Below are 17,104 nucleotides of genomic sequence, written 5' to 3' on the forward strand. Positions count from 1 at the left end.
AAAATTACATGAAATTTTCTGACAAGTTTAGATGGTCTTTTAGACAATGAGTGTTGAAGTCTCCAAATATTTGGATCTTTTACTTCGCCCAATATTCAGAATAGGGTTCTTTGCTCTTGTTCAATGATTCAATTAAACCAACGTGCTTGGAAATGTCAATGCATCAGGCATTGTGCTGGGCACCAGCAGTAGAAATATGAAGAGAACACAGGCCCCCAACTCACCAGCCTTTAAAGATGAACTGTGTTCACTTTCTACTACATTCAGTCCATGTGGACATAAATAGGTAAATGTTTTAAACCCAGCGGTGCTCTGTCTTTGGTTTAAAACTAGGCATTGCTTTGTCTTTGGTTTGGTTTGTTTCTAATCATCAGATTAGAATTATTTTGCTTACTTGAGCCTTCTAAGATGAAGCAGAGCTATACTTGCTTTGCTTCTGTTTTGTCTCTTCTTCCCTTTGGAATCAAGTGCAATGTGTTAATCCCCATTTTCTGGCCTTAATCCTTCCTGAATCTCAAAGAAATTATTTTAAGAATACATACTAAGCCAGTTCTAATTTCATGTGTTATTTGTCCCTGATTTTTCATCTTTATAAACACCAGACTTAATCATGTACACCAAAGGTAGACTGCAATTCTTTGATATGTTTTCTAATATTTACGTTTTTAATGTAAATTACATTTTTTTCCCAAAGTACAAGCCCATCCCAATAATTAGTGTGGTTTATGTTTTTAATTTCAAATAGGTCATCTTGCTTATTCAAAAAATTACCTTTTTCTCCTTTTTCTCTGATATGTTCTGCAATCTTCAATCCATGTCAGTCAGATGATGATGGCTTATTTCACATAAAGACCCTGAAGAGCAAGGTCTTGCTGGCTCCCTGAGGGAGGGAAGAGAAACTGTGGGTGGAGAGCAGGGAGGGGAGGGCAGTAGAGACCTACCTACACCAGGAAGAAGAGGGCACGGGCCAACTGACCTACTCCATCCCAAATGCTGACATCCACTTAGAGACGGGATCAAAACAGCAACTGAACAAAATAGATGGGCTGCTTTTATTTGGGGGAAAAAAAAACTTTCTTGAAAAATGACTATACTTAAACTAATCAAAATGAAAGAAATATAGGTTTATGACTTTACAATTAGCTGGTTTCAGTAACATAAAATTCAAAACCCAGGCGATCCCCCAAAAAAGGATTCTCACCAAGACAAATAATTCCTTTCGAAACTATATAAATAATCTATTAAATCATTATTCTATCATTTTTAACTTTAAAAAAAATCATCTGGGCAGAACTAATTCCTTCACATTTCCAAATGCTTTCTACTTTAACAAATTTGAGTTTCTATGAATGCTTTTGGTTTGCCAGGACTTCAGCAGATTTAAAGTAGATTTGTTGTAAATCAGTGCACAGGTCTCTATCTCACACTTAAAGTTTCATTATCACATAACAATGAGAACTCTTTCCCCACTACCTGATATAAATACTTAAACATATCGCTCCCTGCATCTTTCAAACTTCCCCACACCCAGGTAGTATTTCATCTGCCACTTTACCCAGAACTCTTTGCGTCCTACTAAGTATTTAGACTTACAAAGTGATTAAGGTTGGAGGAAGTTCTTCAAAAGTGCAATTCATGTCTTTAAAAAAAAGTAAACATTATAAAGCAGGAGAAGCAAAACAGAATTTGCAGTTAGTTCCTATAATATATTAAACATCTGCAGTTTTGTCTCTCCATCGGGATGTGGGGTTGTGCTGAAGTCACATCCTGATAACATCTGCACATTGCTGATAGCTTTTGCTTTATTCTTTATGGTCTACTGATGAGAGATTCTTTAACATCCCTTCAGTCATCAAGACCCCAGTTGGATTTCTTTGCTTGTGACAGCCTTAAAGGTGGTCTCATTTACATTTGAGAAAATGTCACAATATAGGAAGATATTTTCAGTTTGATGTTTCATCCCTTCCTTTTTTTATCGGGATGCCACTTTTAGCTTTTCAAATGAATGCCGATCTCAAAATAGATTTTCCATGAAATATATTTTGTCTGATTTTTTAAACACTATGTCTACAGCAGAAGATTTGTGTGTTTTTTGTTTTTTTTTCCCCCCAAAAAAAAGTTTTCCAAAAGGAATGGCACCTCTGCTTCTACTTAAACTGCAACAACAGATGTGATACCTTGCAGGAGCTAGCTGGTTTGATATCCAGTACAGAAGGTACCCACTATTTTCAATGTCAGGTATTGACAGGATCTGAGCTTCTTCTGCTTTGCTATTAACCTTAATTATATTGGAGCTGAGTAAATAATCAATAAACAATGGCATTAACATATGTAGGGAAACCATTTACATTTCCAAGACTTGGCAAGTCCCTCTCTTGTTCTAGGAAGACTTTGAAATCTTAGAAGTTTTAAAAGATGGGACCATGAAAAGTAATGTAGGATATCTATGTAAATAATCTTAGGATATCTAGAAGGCAGCTATACTCACCATACCACTAACACTGCACAATCTTAGGATATCTGAAAGAATTATTGTATTGCTGAAAACACCTTTATTGATGCAGCCAACCAGTGATAAATGGCAATATGTAAGATAACTTTAAAGAGCCTGATTACCTATAAATTTCAAAAGTATTATTTGGTTTTGATTATTAATTTTCTTGACCAATTCAGTGGAGACTTTGCTTAACCCACCTGGGATTCATTGAGTTGAGTAAATTATTTTACTGACATTCTTTAAGAGTTGAGATCATAAAGCATATCTCTTTTTTCATTTTAAAATATTTGGAGACTTTTTTATATACCATTGATTCCTAATGTAATTCTTTTTGTGCTTACAGAACATTCTCTGTAAGACTTTCTTCTGTTTTTCATTTGTTAGGACTTTTTTGGTCTATCCTACTATCTACGTTGGTGTACTTTCCTTATATACTTGAAAGGGTGTGTATTCTGCAGTGTTGTATGGAGTGTTCTATAAATACTATGTAGGCTAAGAGTTTTGATAATGCTGTTCAAATTTTTTATATCCTTAACTGATATCTTCGTCTACGTGTTCTATCAATTATTGAAGTGGAATAATTAAAAGGCCTAACTATGATTATGGATATGACTATATGTCCTCTGCTTCATGGATTTTGAGCCTCTTTTATTAGGTGAATACACATTTAAGTTAAGTCTTCCTGAAGAACTGACCCTTTTATCATTATAAAATGCCCTCTTTATTTCTGGCAATACTCTTTGTCTTGAGGTCTACTATGTCTGGTATTAATATAGCCACACACAGCTAGGAAACACAGATTTTATTTTTAAGTGTCTGGCTACTTTTGTGGGTCAAATATTTAGAAAGAGAGCATCAGCTCACCTGTCACCTTGCATTCCCATAAATATCAACCACAGGAGAATGCTTATCCTTTCTCATGGATAAGCCACAGCCTTCTTAAACAGGAGCAACTAGGGAAAGAAACATTACACAAAATGAAAAATGAGTGAGGGTATGATACAAAATAAATCAGAATAAAATCTTCATTACTTAGAAAACTCATATCTGTACTTTTTAGAATTATTTTAATATTTTCTGAAATTCTGAACTCAGTTATAAGCTGTTGTGGGGTGAACAGTATCGCCTCAAAATTCATATCCACAAAGAAACTCAGAATGTGACCTTTTTTGGAAATAGAAGATATACATATAAATGACTGAAAATACAATAGTATCTGATTTCCCCAATCCCCTTAGATAACACTCTTCTTGCCTTTGAACTCACATGGAGAAATATTTTTATGGATTTAAAAAAATATAATATTACACAATATGTGCATACTCTTATAGTAATTCCACTTTAAGTGTGACTAAAGAAATGTATTAAATACATTACTTTTTGTATTACATCACCTTGAAAAATACAGGGGAGAAAGAACAAAATTATAATATTAGCAAAAGTATTAAAAAAATACAATTAAACCTAGAGATCTCCTAATTTTGTAAGGAAAAATCTCTTTAGAGTAGGATATCAAGGTAATATCTCCAGAGTACATAAAACGCAAGTTCCCAAATTGCACTTTGGCCAGTTTCCAAGTGTCCAGAAAATTCTGGTTCTTTATGTGTAATTGAGGAACATAGCAGAGATCCAGATATAACTTGGTCTTGTCACATTTTTTAGTTGTGTCTAGAGGGAAATCAAAGGCAAGAGTGGATCCATTACTACTACTGCAGTGTTGATTCTTGTTCTTCTCCCTGAATGATGAGAAAGCTGGCAGAGCCTACTGTCCGGTTTCCTTCCAAATGCACTTTCTGTCACAGCACTTATCAATTAAAGCTTATATTTTAGTACGAATATTTGTCTGTGTTAGGTATGCAGTCCACATGACTTTCACCTTGTAAGCGCTTGGATTAACTTCTAGATTTTGTTATTATGTGAATAACTGAGATTCCCTAATGCCAGAAATGGCCAAACTACTACAACCATTCCTGGACTTGATTTTGAGGTATCTGGCATACAAATTCTTTCAAGGACTCCTCCATTTTCAGAATCTACAGCCTACATTCCTGATTCTTTAAGACATTCTAAATATAAACCTCTAAAATTGACTGGGGATTGGTAGTTCTGACCAAAACTATTGGTAGTCTGACAAAAGCTATTCTGGAAGATAAATTAATCACCTGTGTGCTCCTGATTCTTTTATGAGAACATTTACATCATATCCTCTTTCTTTTACTGTGACCTGTGGTGACCTATACCAATCTGAATATTATTTTTGCCCCTCTAGTTTGCTGGTTTCAAACAAAATGCTCAGACAATTTGATCGCAAATTCTCCATCTCTGTTGACAAAGTCCTACTTGACATTTTCTGTTTACTGTGTTTCTTTGACCCCATAGTTTCCCGATACCCTTCCTACTTCTCTGATTCTCTCACTACATTTTCTTTTTCTCCTTCCCCTATGATTAGGTTTCCTCTCAAAGATCTTTCAAGGCTGCTTTCTCTCTTTTATTGTTTTTACAATGACTTTGAGGACACTTCAGTGCAAATGACTCCCAAATCTATACAATAATCAAAAACTAAATTCTTATTCCTCATAACTCTTTTCTACTTGTGGTTCATATTTCTCCAAACTACAAATGTCAACAGCCTCAAAACTTCACACATCTCTGAATCACTACTTTTCCCCTTACATTTTATTAGTGTTCACTGTAGCATCACCTCCAAATATTTTTGAAACTATCTCTTCCTACCAGTTCCTACTGCTAAGGTCATATTGCCAGCAGTGCATAATCTGTCATCCTCACCAAAAAAACAAAAAAAACAAAGTATACATGCACACCAACTATATATATATATATATATACATATATATACATATATATATGTATATATATATGTTTATTACAAATTTTATCATTATAAAGGATATGTAGCACACAATTCAAAAATTGCAATAAAATGCATTATATACTTTATTGTAAATTCCATAGATCAAATTAATTCTTATGGAATGCTTTTGCTGATTTTTGCCAGACTTTTGTACTCACAGGCAAAAGACCTATGGTTGTAATTGAGGAACAAATTCAGTTGTGCTATAAACCTTCTGAAAAAATAAAGACATACATTGGAACTTCACTCTTTCAATAATGACATGAACAATTTCTGGATAATTATTTTTATTAGAAGACTATTCCATGAATTTTTGTGCGATTCACAATGAAAGACTAAACACATGACACACTTTAAAGTTTTATCTGCATTATTATAATTTTCTCTATTACTTTCTTAAATCTAGACAATCAACAAAACAATAAATCAAGTCATGATTGCAGCATTTGCCAATTGCTGTAGTGTAAATACTCCTGTCATGACTAACTTCAAGCTACCATCATAATGTCACTGAACACTGAGTTGTTAAGAGATCTGCAATAAGACATCATTTCATATTATTTGTACCATACAGATACATGTAACTGCATAGATAATAGAAAAATGCATAAATACAAAAAATAAGTATGAAGTGCATAATTTTAAGTATTTATTAATATACTTTATTTTTAATATAAATTATTTATTGTAAGTGTACATAATTTAATTTTTAACAATGACTGTATATAAAAACTGACTCTTAAAAATCCTGAAAATTTACCAACTGGTTCTCACAAATTGGCACAGCCTGGCCCCAGGACAGCACTGCTTATCACTCACCTAACCTGTGTGATGATTTCCTAAGTGGTCACTTTTGTTTTGTTTCTTTCCTTCTATGAAGCTATCTAATATATAGTTTTTAAACTACATGTAGATGCAGGACTCCTATTAAAACCTCAGAATATTCCCCATCATTAAGAGAATAAAGTCTGAAGCTTAGACTGATTATCATTGTGGAATCTATATCTGGTTCTTCCAAATATTTCTCACCACTCAACTTCATTTAAATTACCTTACCTACATTTAAATTCTCACTGTTTACAAGATACTTTCTTTATTCTTATGCTGTATTTTTGGGGATTTCTTTCTCCTCATCTTTGCATTCCCAAATCCTATACATATTACAAGATCAATTAAAAATTTAAATTCTGTCTAAATTATTCCCTCTTTCTTTCTAGCTGGATATAACTTAACACTTTACATGAACCTCATCACAGCCTTCATTTCCTACCTTGTATTCTATATACTTTTATTGAATGCCTATGATGTGTAAGGGACTATTTTCACTACTGGGAATATTGAAGGAAACACAGACTCTCTGTTCTAATGAAATTCACAATTTAGAGAGGGAGACAGCAAATCCACAATTGTGGTATATTAAGTGCTATGGTAAAGGAATGCACCTTATGCTGAGAGAACCAAGCAGAGAAAGAAGGGGAAATATTATAAGAGGCTGAGCCAATTCCATCTGCCTCATGTCCTGAAGGAAGATAGTATATTTGATGCATCAATAAAGCCAGAGTGAAGGCTACATAGAGGGAACAGCCAAGAAATGAGGTATGGAGGCGAGACAGATACCTTCTATGACAGAAAGCTTGAACTTCATTCTGTAGGAAATTGGTAACTTTCAAAGGATTTTATACAACTATCACTTTGACAGCAGTGTGGAGGATGGATTGAAAGGACAAAAAGATTAGGAATGGAAGACCAGGCAGAAGTCTTTTAAAGCAATTTTGGAAAGAAATGCTAAAGCATTAAACTCAGGTAGTGACAGAGAAGTGGAAACTTAGTTAAAATCATAATTACTTAGTGACTGGATATTTAAGTGAGAAGGGTCAAATGACTTCCGGGTTTATACCTTGGTTCAATGGATAGGCAGTAATGCCTTTTATTTACATAGGTACTATAATCATATAATTGATCATCCAAACCAGGAGAGATTTCAAAGCTAAAGAGGATGCAAAAAATAATGGAAATTATAGAACTTTAAAATTATTTTGCATTGACTAATAAATTGTTTTATTTTATTGGCAGAACTACATAATAGCTCTACTCAATAATGAATTTCAAAAATAAAAATATTTCTAAAAAGCTACCACTTCCATTTTGAAGACTAGAATATATCAGCTTCTTTGGACATAGCTATGAATTATATGTGTACCATGACCAATGCTATTTATATTTCTGTTCCATAACATTCCTAATTTGTTAAGAAAAATGTATTTACTATGATGCTGCACTACTCCAAAATTTATTTTCTTATGATCACTACAAGATCAAATAATTTTATCGTCAATGTTGCCCTTCTAAAAGAATTTACAGTTGCATTTCCAATAATGTCGTGCATTTTGTCTTTGACAAAACGAGCATCCAAAAGCTTTACTTGGATTCTACAAAATGAATGAAAAAAAATTAAACTACTTTTGAAATTAATTTTTTATTTGAATTATCTGATGATACTGGCATAAAATTGACATCATTTAACAGTTTATGGAGTTTTTATTCTACTAATGGGTCAAAGATAACAGCCATCATTTCATTTTTTATATGCAAAAGAAATCTTGGAATCAAATAAGTGAAATTGAGATGAGCAGTTGTCTGATCTAAATAAAAATTCATGTTTGAAAGAGTAATATATAAACACACAGTCTACATCTGCAAGTGTTAAATAGTTTACTTTGGATCAAGCTTCCAAAAGATACTTTTTAACTTTTATAGTATATATTTATGCTGCTTTAGTAATTTGTCATCTTCTATTCACTTGTACAGTTATGCCCCTCGATGATGGCAGATGATAAATGTCAGCAAACCTTTTGTGCAAATTCCACAGTCAACATCAAAATATCTTGAGATATGGAAAGACACTAGTTACTTGTTCAACAAACATGTACTTTTGTTTCTTTCAATTTAATTTTCTGACTTAAGAGGGAATATATTGCAAAATTTTAAAGTATTACCAAAAATAAAATAATTGAGTAGTTATATATTTGTGCCATATGGTAAATACCAAAATTATTCTAACAAGAGTATTTAAATTACTCTTTATATCTTCCATGGCAAAGATGCTCATCCTTTATGGCTTGCTTGTGTTTCATGTATACCTAAGCTTATAATTTTCTATGTTTCACATTGACTCCACTGATTGATAACTTCATGCATCTCACCGACCACTGTATGGACCTTGGCACAACTGATTAGTATACCAAATACCATTAGGGGCATTGGAGTGGAATACCTCCCCCATTACCACACAGATATTACTGGATTTAGCTGCCCTTGGATGAAATGGGAGTTTAGGCACATGGTGTCTGCAAAAAGCTAGGAAAAGAGAAATGGAGTATCACTAGTCATTATCATTAGAAATAGTGAAAACTCTATTCACTTGTTCAGATACATCACACATTATCGGATAAGCCCATGGCAGAAACTAGAAGGAAAAAGTGTAATTCTACTAAGTCCATCCAAGATGATTTTAATTGAACTATTAATGATATTTCATAAAAATAAACATTAAATACAAAATTATACAGGATGCTATGCCAACAGAAATAAATTGGAACTCATTCAGGAAAACTGGGATGTATACTAGTCACCTTAGTACAAAGTCTTACTCCAATGGCCAAATAAATTGATTTGAATTCGCCAATTACATATTGTTTTCAGACTATGTGTGGGCACACATTTTATTAATGTGTGATATTGCTGGCAGTTTTCAGATTTTAATTTTCTGTTTCCAATTCCAAGACATCCTCTTTGAATCATCATATTTTTGCCTCTAATGAGAGTGATTTGCCAACATTCACCACAACCTTTACTGTGTATTTAAAAAATCTATTCATTTTTACATGTTAAATGTATTCATTTTTATATTCAATTTTACTGGGGGAGGTACAAATTTTGGAGAGATGGTGATTTAATTTTGAGTATATAAAAAGTAGGTGTCAGAGGAGGGTCTAAGATGGAAGATTGGGTAAACACTATGCCTACTGCATCCTAGAATGACGCCAAAATTACAAATAAATTATAGAACAATCAACCTCAAAAATCATCTTCAGACAAGCTGAACAGAACCCACATAAATAAGGATATAAAGAAGAGGCCACATCAAGACTGGTAGGCGGGGCAGAGACACGAAACAACCTGATCCCAAATCCACAGATAGTAACTGAATACCAGGAGGGACACTCAAGTGGCAAAGTTCCCCCCAGAAGAGGGAGGGGTTCCAGCCCCACATTTGGCTTTCCAGTCCAGGGGTCCTGTGCCAAGAAGAGGAGTTTGCACAACATCTGGCAGTGAAAATGAGCAAGGACTCTGTCTGTCTGTCCTTGTGAGAGGGAAGGCAGCTGGAAATCCAGACATTCTCTTCAAGTGCCCACATACAGACTCACTCACTTGCAAAGACTCCCCTGGAGGCGTGGCAACTTCAGAGGTGCCAGAGACATAGGAATACAGGGAAAGACTGAGTTGGGTGGCTTCAGGGGAAGAGCTGGAGGGACAGCAGCCATCAACCCTGTGGGGAGCCTGCTTCATGTGTAGCCTACAGGAAGGCACCATGTTTACTATGTTGAACCCTTCCCCAAAGGACCAAATCTGAAACTGCATTGGTCTGGTAAAATCCTCACATGCGCACCACCTGGTGACGTCCTGGGTCCCCACCCACACACAACTAATACTGCTTCGCCCAGGGCACTGTTGGCTACTGAGTAGCTGGCCCTGCCCCATAAGCTACGGAAGACTTTACAGGAGCATGTGGCCCACAGGACCCCGGAGGACTTTTGGTCATGGACATTGAGTCACCACCTGTGCTGCAGCCTCTACTGGGAGGCTTTCAGGGACCTGCAGGTCTAAGGTGAGCGGTGGCAGGCCATGGTGTTCTCAGGGTGTTTCTGCAAAGTAGGCACAGGCCTGACACCAGTGCAAGAACTGAAACTGCATTAACTTTGTAAAAACCACTGCCTACATTCTGTAGCTCCCTGGAACCCTGCCCAGTACACCTAGAGCTACACTGCTGGAGGCACTCGTGGCACCTGGGTGGCTTGTCCCACGCCACAAACTGTCAAAGTCTTTTACAGCAGTGGATGGCCCACAGCTTCCTGAGGAACTTTTGGTGATAGACAGTGAGTCACAACTTGCACCACAGCCTCTCTTGGGCAACTCTTGGGAATCTGTGAGCCCGAGGTGAATGGTAGCTGGCTGCGGTGTTCTAAGGGCATTTTGTGAAGTGGTCACAGGCCAGGCACTGGCATAAGAATTGAACCTGCCTTCACCTATTAAAGACCACTGGAATACCACATGACTCCCCAGAACCCTGCTAATGCTGCATCGCTGAAGGCATTCTCAACACCATGTTAATCAGCCTGTCCCACACACCCAAGCAGGCTCTTTTAACGGCTGAGACTTACAAGCAGCCAGAAGGTGGCAATAGGCCTAGGGGGCTCTGGGCCTTTTGCTAAGCTGCCCCAGGCCCAATACTGGTGGCAGCTGGCTTCAGTTCACAATGAGGCCATCCCCACATGCCTCCAGATCCAGCACAGGCAACAGCTAACTACATATAGCTTTGTAGTTGCTACCAAGTTGCTGTGGGCTACTCACAGGCAAGGCTGATATTAGCCTGCACGGGAGCCCTGCTCAAGAGATACCAGAAAGAACACACCCAGAGGCCAGCTTCATACCACACCACAGCACTACCTGGTTAGCCTGACAAGCAGTACACCTAAAGAGTGGTCACAACAGCACAAGAGCCCATGGGTGCACCTCTTCTGAGGGACCAGCCCTTACAGAGCAGCTCATACACTGTGGACATAGCCAATCCTCAGGTCAGTGAGGCTGGGAGTCAGTCCCACCTACTGATGCACCAAAAGCAATCAAGGCTCAACTACAACAGGAAGACACACTCGAAGGACACTCCAGAAACACACGTACAGAAGATCAGGGAGACTGTGCCACTGGACCACACGGGATACATACTACATAAGGCCACCGATCAAAGACTACAAGACATAAAAAAAACTACCTAATATATGGAAGCAAACACAAACAGGCAGCCAGAGAGGAAACCAACAAACATGTCCCAAATAACAGAACAGGAAAAACCTCCATAAATAAAACTAATTGAAATGGAGACAACCAACCTACCAGAGACAGAGTTTAAAACACTGGTTATAAGAATGCTTACGGAAGTTAGTGAAAATTTCAATAAAGACATTGTAAACAGAAAGAAGAACGTAGAAACCATTAAAAAACAACCAGTCAGAAATAAAGAATACAATAACGGAAATGAAGCATACACTGGAAAAAATCAATAGCAGATTAGATGAAGCAGAGGGTTGAATCAGTGATTTACAAGACAAGGTAGCATAAAACATCCAATCAGAGAACAACAACAAAAAAGCAGATAGTTTAAAGGACCTCTGGGACAACATCAAACATAACAACATTTGTAGCATAGGAGTACCAAAAGAAAAGGGAGCAACGAACTCAGAACCTATTTGAAGAAATAATGACTGAAAACTTTCCTAACCTGGTGAAGGAAATAGACATACAAGCCCAGGAAGCAGAGAGAGTCCCAAACAAGACGAACCTAAACAGGCCCACACCAAGGCACATCATAAATAAAATGGCAAAGGTTAAAAACAAAGAAAGAATCCTAAAAACAGTAAAAGAAAGGCAACCAGTTACTTATAAGGGAGCTCCCATAAGATTGTCAGCTGATTTCTCAACAGAAACTTTGTAGGCCAGAGGGAATGGCAGAAAATATTCAAAGTAATATGCAGAAGCATTGATTTTCTACGTTTCATTCTACTATCTTCTGACTCCCCCCACATACACACACACTCATCAAAAAAGAGATCTAATATCTGCCATTTATAGATGTTAACTGATTGATTGACTGATGACACTTGAGTGTGAATGAGTTTCTGTAAATTCCTAACCATAGTCAGGCCTGTGTATTTTTGAGCCTTTTGTCTCTAATTATGGAATGAAAGACTGTGTCCCTGTGAAAACAATTTCAGGAATCTATGAAAAGAAAGGGAAAAATTGTTCTGAGAGGTAAGGCCCATGCTAAAGGTAAATCTGCTTGACTCCTTTTAGGATAATTGTAAATATGTTTAGAAGGGACAAGAGGCCTCTCCTTGAAATGGCCTCTTACTCATTTAAGGATTATGAGTTCAGAAGGGGCTATTAGAAGCCTGTTCCTCAGTGCTTGGTTGCTACTATTTCCTTACCTCTCCACAGGTCTGGAGCCATCTTGCCCAGGACAACTGTGTTTGTTGGGATCTCTTCTACAGAAGCTTCACTTGATTCCAGATCCAGTCAGACACAGAGCTGGACAGAAGACCACTAGAGCATAGGTGACCAGATGAAGGAGCCAGAGGCAGGCTATAGGGTAAGTTAAGACCAGCAGTCAGCGTCATGATTGTGCTTAAGATGCTAAGTGGAGATTCCAGCTCTCCAGATTAATAGGATGCTCAAGGAGCCTGAAACAGACATTAGGGAGAAATTCAGGTCATTGGCAGAAGGAAGTGGAGACGTAATCTTTAAGATCAGGGTTCCAGGCAAAGCTGTAGTCTTTGAGAAAAGCAAAGTAGCATAAAAGTGCTAGTTTGGGAACAAAGACTAGATGAAATACCAAGATTTTATTCCCTGGAAACAGTTACCACCTTGAACTGAGGCAAGAAGGTCCTGTGCTCTGTGCTTTAGAGATTTCTCCTGTGGTCCACCTCCAGCCATGCTCCTTCCCATAGAACAAGGAATACAGAGGGTGCCAAAAAAATGCATACACATTTTAAGAAAGGAAAAAATACTATTAAAATCGTAATACTCAATATATATACCAATAACAAAAGATGATTAGAAGTCATGTTTGACTTCTGCAATTACAAAGTGGTTACCATCAGCGTCCAGACACTCCTGATTACAGTGAACTACTGCTCGAGCAAAGTTGACCAAAGTGCCCACTTGCATAAATTTTTTTTGATACCCCCAGTATACTATGCTAAGGAGACATGCTCATCTGGAGCCTATGCCCATCTTTTTAGACTGCTCAAATGACCCTAAGCCTGCTTCTGGGGTCTGAGTAGGCTCTTTCCTTGTCCATTCTTTCAGTAACTGATAGCATCACATGTGTCTGTACCATTAGTCCTGAGATGCAGCTGTGAGGTGACTGTTGGGGAAAGGGGGAAGATAAACATAGCTTGAATTTGGACAGGTAGTTATAATATCTACCCACCTGCACAAAAGAGCCCTCGAGGAGCAGAATGAAGCTGGGACTGGGAAGAGAAGGGTGAATGGCCAGGAGACACTCATTTGTTGTCTTGGCCTGGTGCTCCTTAACTTCTCTGACCAAAGAAAATATTAACCCCAAAATTTGAGATCTCCTTGAACTTCTAGGTAAAAATTAAGAGGTTACAGGTCACGAGGTTAGTGGACTCCAAAGGTAAAGAATCAATAAATCATATGCTTAGTCTTCCTTTCATATCTGAAGGATCAATCTCCTATTCTTTTTTTAATCATAGCTCCTTCTCAAAAGGATAACCAGAATTCTCAAATGTATAGGGTTTTACTTGTTTAATTAGTGCTTAATATTTTTTTAAAACTCCAATTTGGGGATTACAAAGGAATCCTTAGGGGCGAGGAGTGAGAAGAGTCTTTGGTAGCTTCAGGGTACAGGAAACACCCAATGGCATTTACATTGAAGAAGAAAAAAAATTAAGGGAACAGGAAGAATTTAGGCCCACGAGTTTGTCACCTCTAAATAAAACTTCTTTCGCTTCTTGATTTTCTAGAATATTTCCTTATGCTTTCTTTGATATTTCTGGAAATGAAATTTAAGTCAGTCAAAAAAGTGTTATTAGAACAAATAATTTTATTAATTAGCATAATATTTGTCTTCTTAGTTTGCTGTGCTTCCCCTTACTAAATCTACTAGAAGAAGAATATGTGTTTAATACTGATGTTGTTCATAATTCTGTCTCTATCTATGTTACATATATGTCCTAGAATTAGTCCGGTTAACACACACACACACACAAACACACACGCCCTTGCTTTGATATAAATGGTTTTCCCCACAAGTACATGAACATTTCTAAATTAAAAAAGAGATGTTTAATATATAAGACTGGTCACTTAACAAGTTGAGTCTTAGGGAAAATATGAAGAGCATAATGATTACATAATAAAACCAAAATTTAAACAACCAAACAAGAAAGAATACAATAGAATTTGTGTTGCGATTTTGAAATTACTCACTTTAGAAAGACAGACATTTTTTACACTGTTCAGAATATTTTTGGAAGTCCTCTTTTGGGAATTTTTGGGTAGCTTTGGTACAAATCCTTTGAAATACCCTTAGTGACGGTGAATTTTCATCAGTTGAGGGCAGATTTTATTTTTAGAGAGAGCAAAAAGCCAATCAAAGCCAAGGCTGCTGAATGAGATAAGTGATCAAGCTGAGTTGTTCCACTTATTATCAAAATCAAATCATGCTTATAAATCCCAGAATGGTGTGTTTATGTAGCTTTAAATTTTTCTACTGGCATTTAAGATAATTTTAGATTAAAAAGTTACAAATATGTTCTTAGTATCATTAGAATATGTGATTAGCTTCCTAAGATAATGATTTTGGAGAAAAATTACATTTGGATGTATAGCTTTTAATATACTCTTTTTAAAAAGTAGAAAGACGTTAGTTTTTGTTCCCACACTATACAGCAAAATGAATTCTAGGTGAATTAAAATGTGCTCTTTAAGTTAAATCATAAAAACTTAGAAGAAATTACAGGTTGGTTAGCTGGCATAACAACAAATTGAGAACTTTTAAGGAATATATTGATATAATTGATGGTTAAAAAAATAATACATCAGAAAAAAATGCACTTAGAAAATTAAAAGAAAACAAATGGAATAAAGAGGTTTAACAACACATTTTTTAAATGAAAAACCTTAAATTGTTATGCTCAGTGAGAGGAAAGAAACACTCTCCTAGGCTATGGGATTATAACTTGGCACAACTTTCCTCTAGGGCAAATTGACGATATGTAAGAAATGACTGAAAAATGTGTATACTCTTTGACCTAGTAAGTTAATTTATAAAAATGTATTTTAAGGACATTATTATAAATGTGCACAAAGATTTATATTCAAGTAAGTTCTTTGTCTTAGTGAAAGAAAATATTCAGATGCCCAACTATTGAGTATTAGTAAAGTTGCATTTCCATATAATAGAATAATTAATGACAGGAAAAGCTTTATAATACACAGGTTTTCAAACAATAACACAGCTACAGCCATTTTCCTTCTTTAGACAGACATTTAATCTATTTTCAGATACTCTTAATTCAATCATTTAATGAAGAACAGACCATTACCATTGTGTGTGTGTGTGTGTGTGTGTGTGTGTGTGTGTGTGTCTCTATTATAAATATCTACTTTTAAAATGCTCCTATGCTAGCTATGTTGTAAGCACTTTTCATCTCTGGATAAAGTGTTAATTCTAGTCAGGGAAGTTTTCTGACTCTCAATACTGTACACTTTAATACACCTTAGAATGAAGTCAGGGACCTTCTCTGGCACTACTTTATTTTTTTGTCCTGAGACAAGAGGTTTCTACTTTCTGAGACATTCAGAATAGGTGTTTTAAAGCTTGTGACTATCACTTCAAGATTGAGTCTGTTTTTAATGACAATTTAAATCACAGAGAACACTGCTCAATCTACTGATATCCTTTCTATACCAGATGACCACTTAAATCTTATCTTTCTGCAGATCTTTGAACCTTTTCACATGTGTTTTCTTTTAGTTAAAGCTAAGATATGATTTTGATTATTCATTTATTTTAAGTGTGTTAAATCTTGAGCTCCTTCATCATACTTCAGTTTTGTTTACTAGTTTATAGGGGTTAAAATACTTTCAATGAAATAACCAATCCTGCATTCAGCTATATAACAGAGGGTGTTTTTTCAGTACTTGAAAAGAAAATCCTCGAAGGGGGACCTTTTAGAAATGTTGGTATATCTCAATTAGAACAAAAGGATTTTTTAAGCTAAAAAGAGGCTATTGAGAAAAGGATGATAAGTGAAAAATTAGAGAGTTTTTAAAATCCTATTAAAAATCACATTTTATATGGTTTCTCAAAAATATTGATAAAATAATTTTAATCACCAGATTTCTATTGTGAATTCAAAAGGAGGTAAAATATATTACATGTTTGATATGCTAACTAAAGCTTTAGAAAATTAAAGATTCTTCTGAACTTTGTGAATATTAGTAATGTTCTATCTGAGCTATAGGTATAATAGTTATATTTCTCACTTTGGGGGAAGGTGATTTCAGAGGAGCAGTGTAGAACAGTGGTTAAAATCATGGACTTCAGAGTCTGACATAATCCACTTGAGCCGCGGTCCTGCCATCCACTACCTTTTTTACGTTGGACAAACAGTTCTATTTCCCACCAGCTAGAAAAGGCATAACAATGCCTATCTTGAAAGTTCATTAAAAGATAAATTAAATAATATATAAAGCACTTTTAGAGTTCTTCGCTCATATAAGCCACTAATCAGCCAACTACTAAATAAATGGTAGTTATTATTACTACTACCATTACCAGTTTTCATGCTCACTAAATAACACATCGTTCTCCTCTCATGAATTGCCCCCTCACTGTTACGTTACCTCTCCAAGATCAATTTCAATTT

General features: G+C 35.9%; 1 long non-coding RNA gene across 1 annotated transcript in view; it reads right to left on the bottom strand.

Moving 5' to 3' along the window:
• Positions 1-789: 789 nt before the first annotated feature.
• Positions 790-17,104, bottom strand: part of LOC117024442 (uncharacterized) — a 49,993-nt gene continuing 33,678 nt past the window's right edge. Inside the window, exons 2-3 of the long non-coding RNA XR_004423452.1 lie at positions 3,362-3,450; positions 790-880 (exon numbers count right to left, since the gene is read on the bottom strand). This is a non-coding gene — a long non-coding RNA (uncharacterized LOC117024442). The remainder of the gene's footprint in view (positions 881-3,361; positions 3,451-17,104) is intronic.

Source organism: Rhinolophus ferrumequinum, chromosome 7 (assembly GCF_004115265.2).
Source record: "Rhinolophus ferrumequinum isolate MPI-CBG mRhiFer1 chromosome 7, mRhiFer1_v1.p, whole genome shotgun sequence".
Lineage (NCBI taxonomy): Eukaryota > Metazoa > Chordata > Mammalia > Chiroptera > Rhinolophidae > Rhinolophus > Rhinolophus ferrumequinum.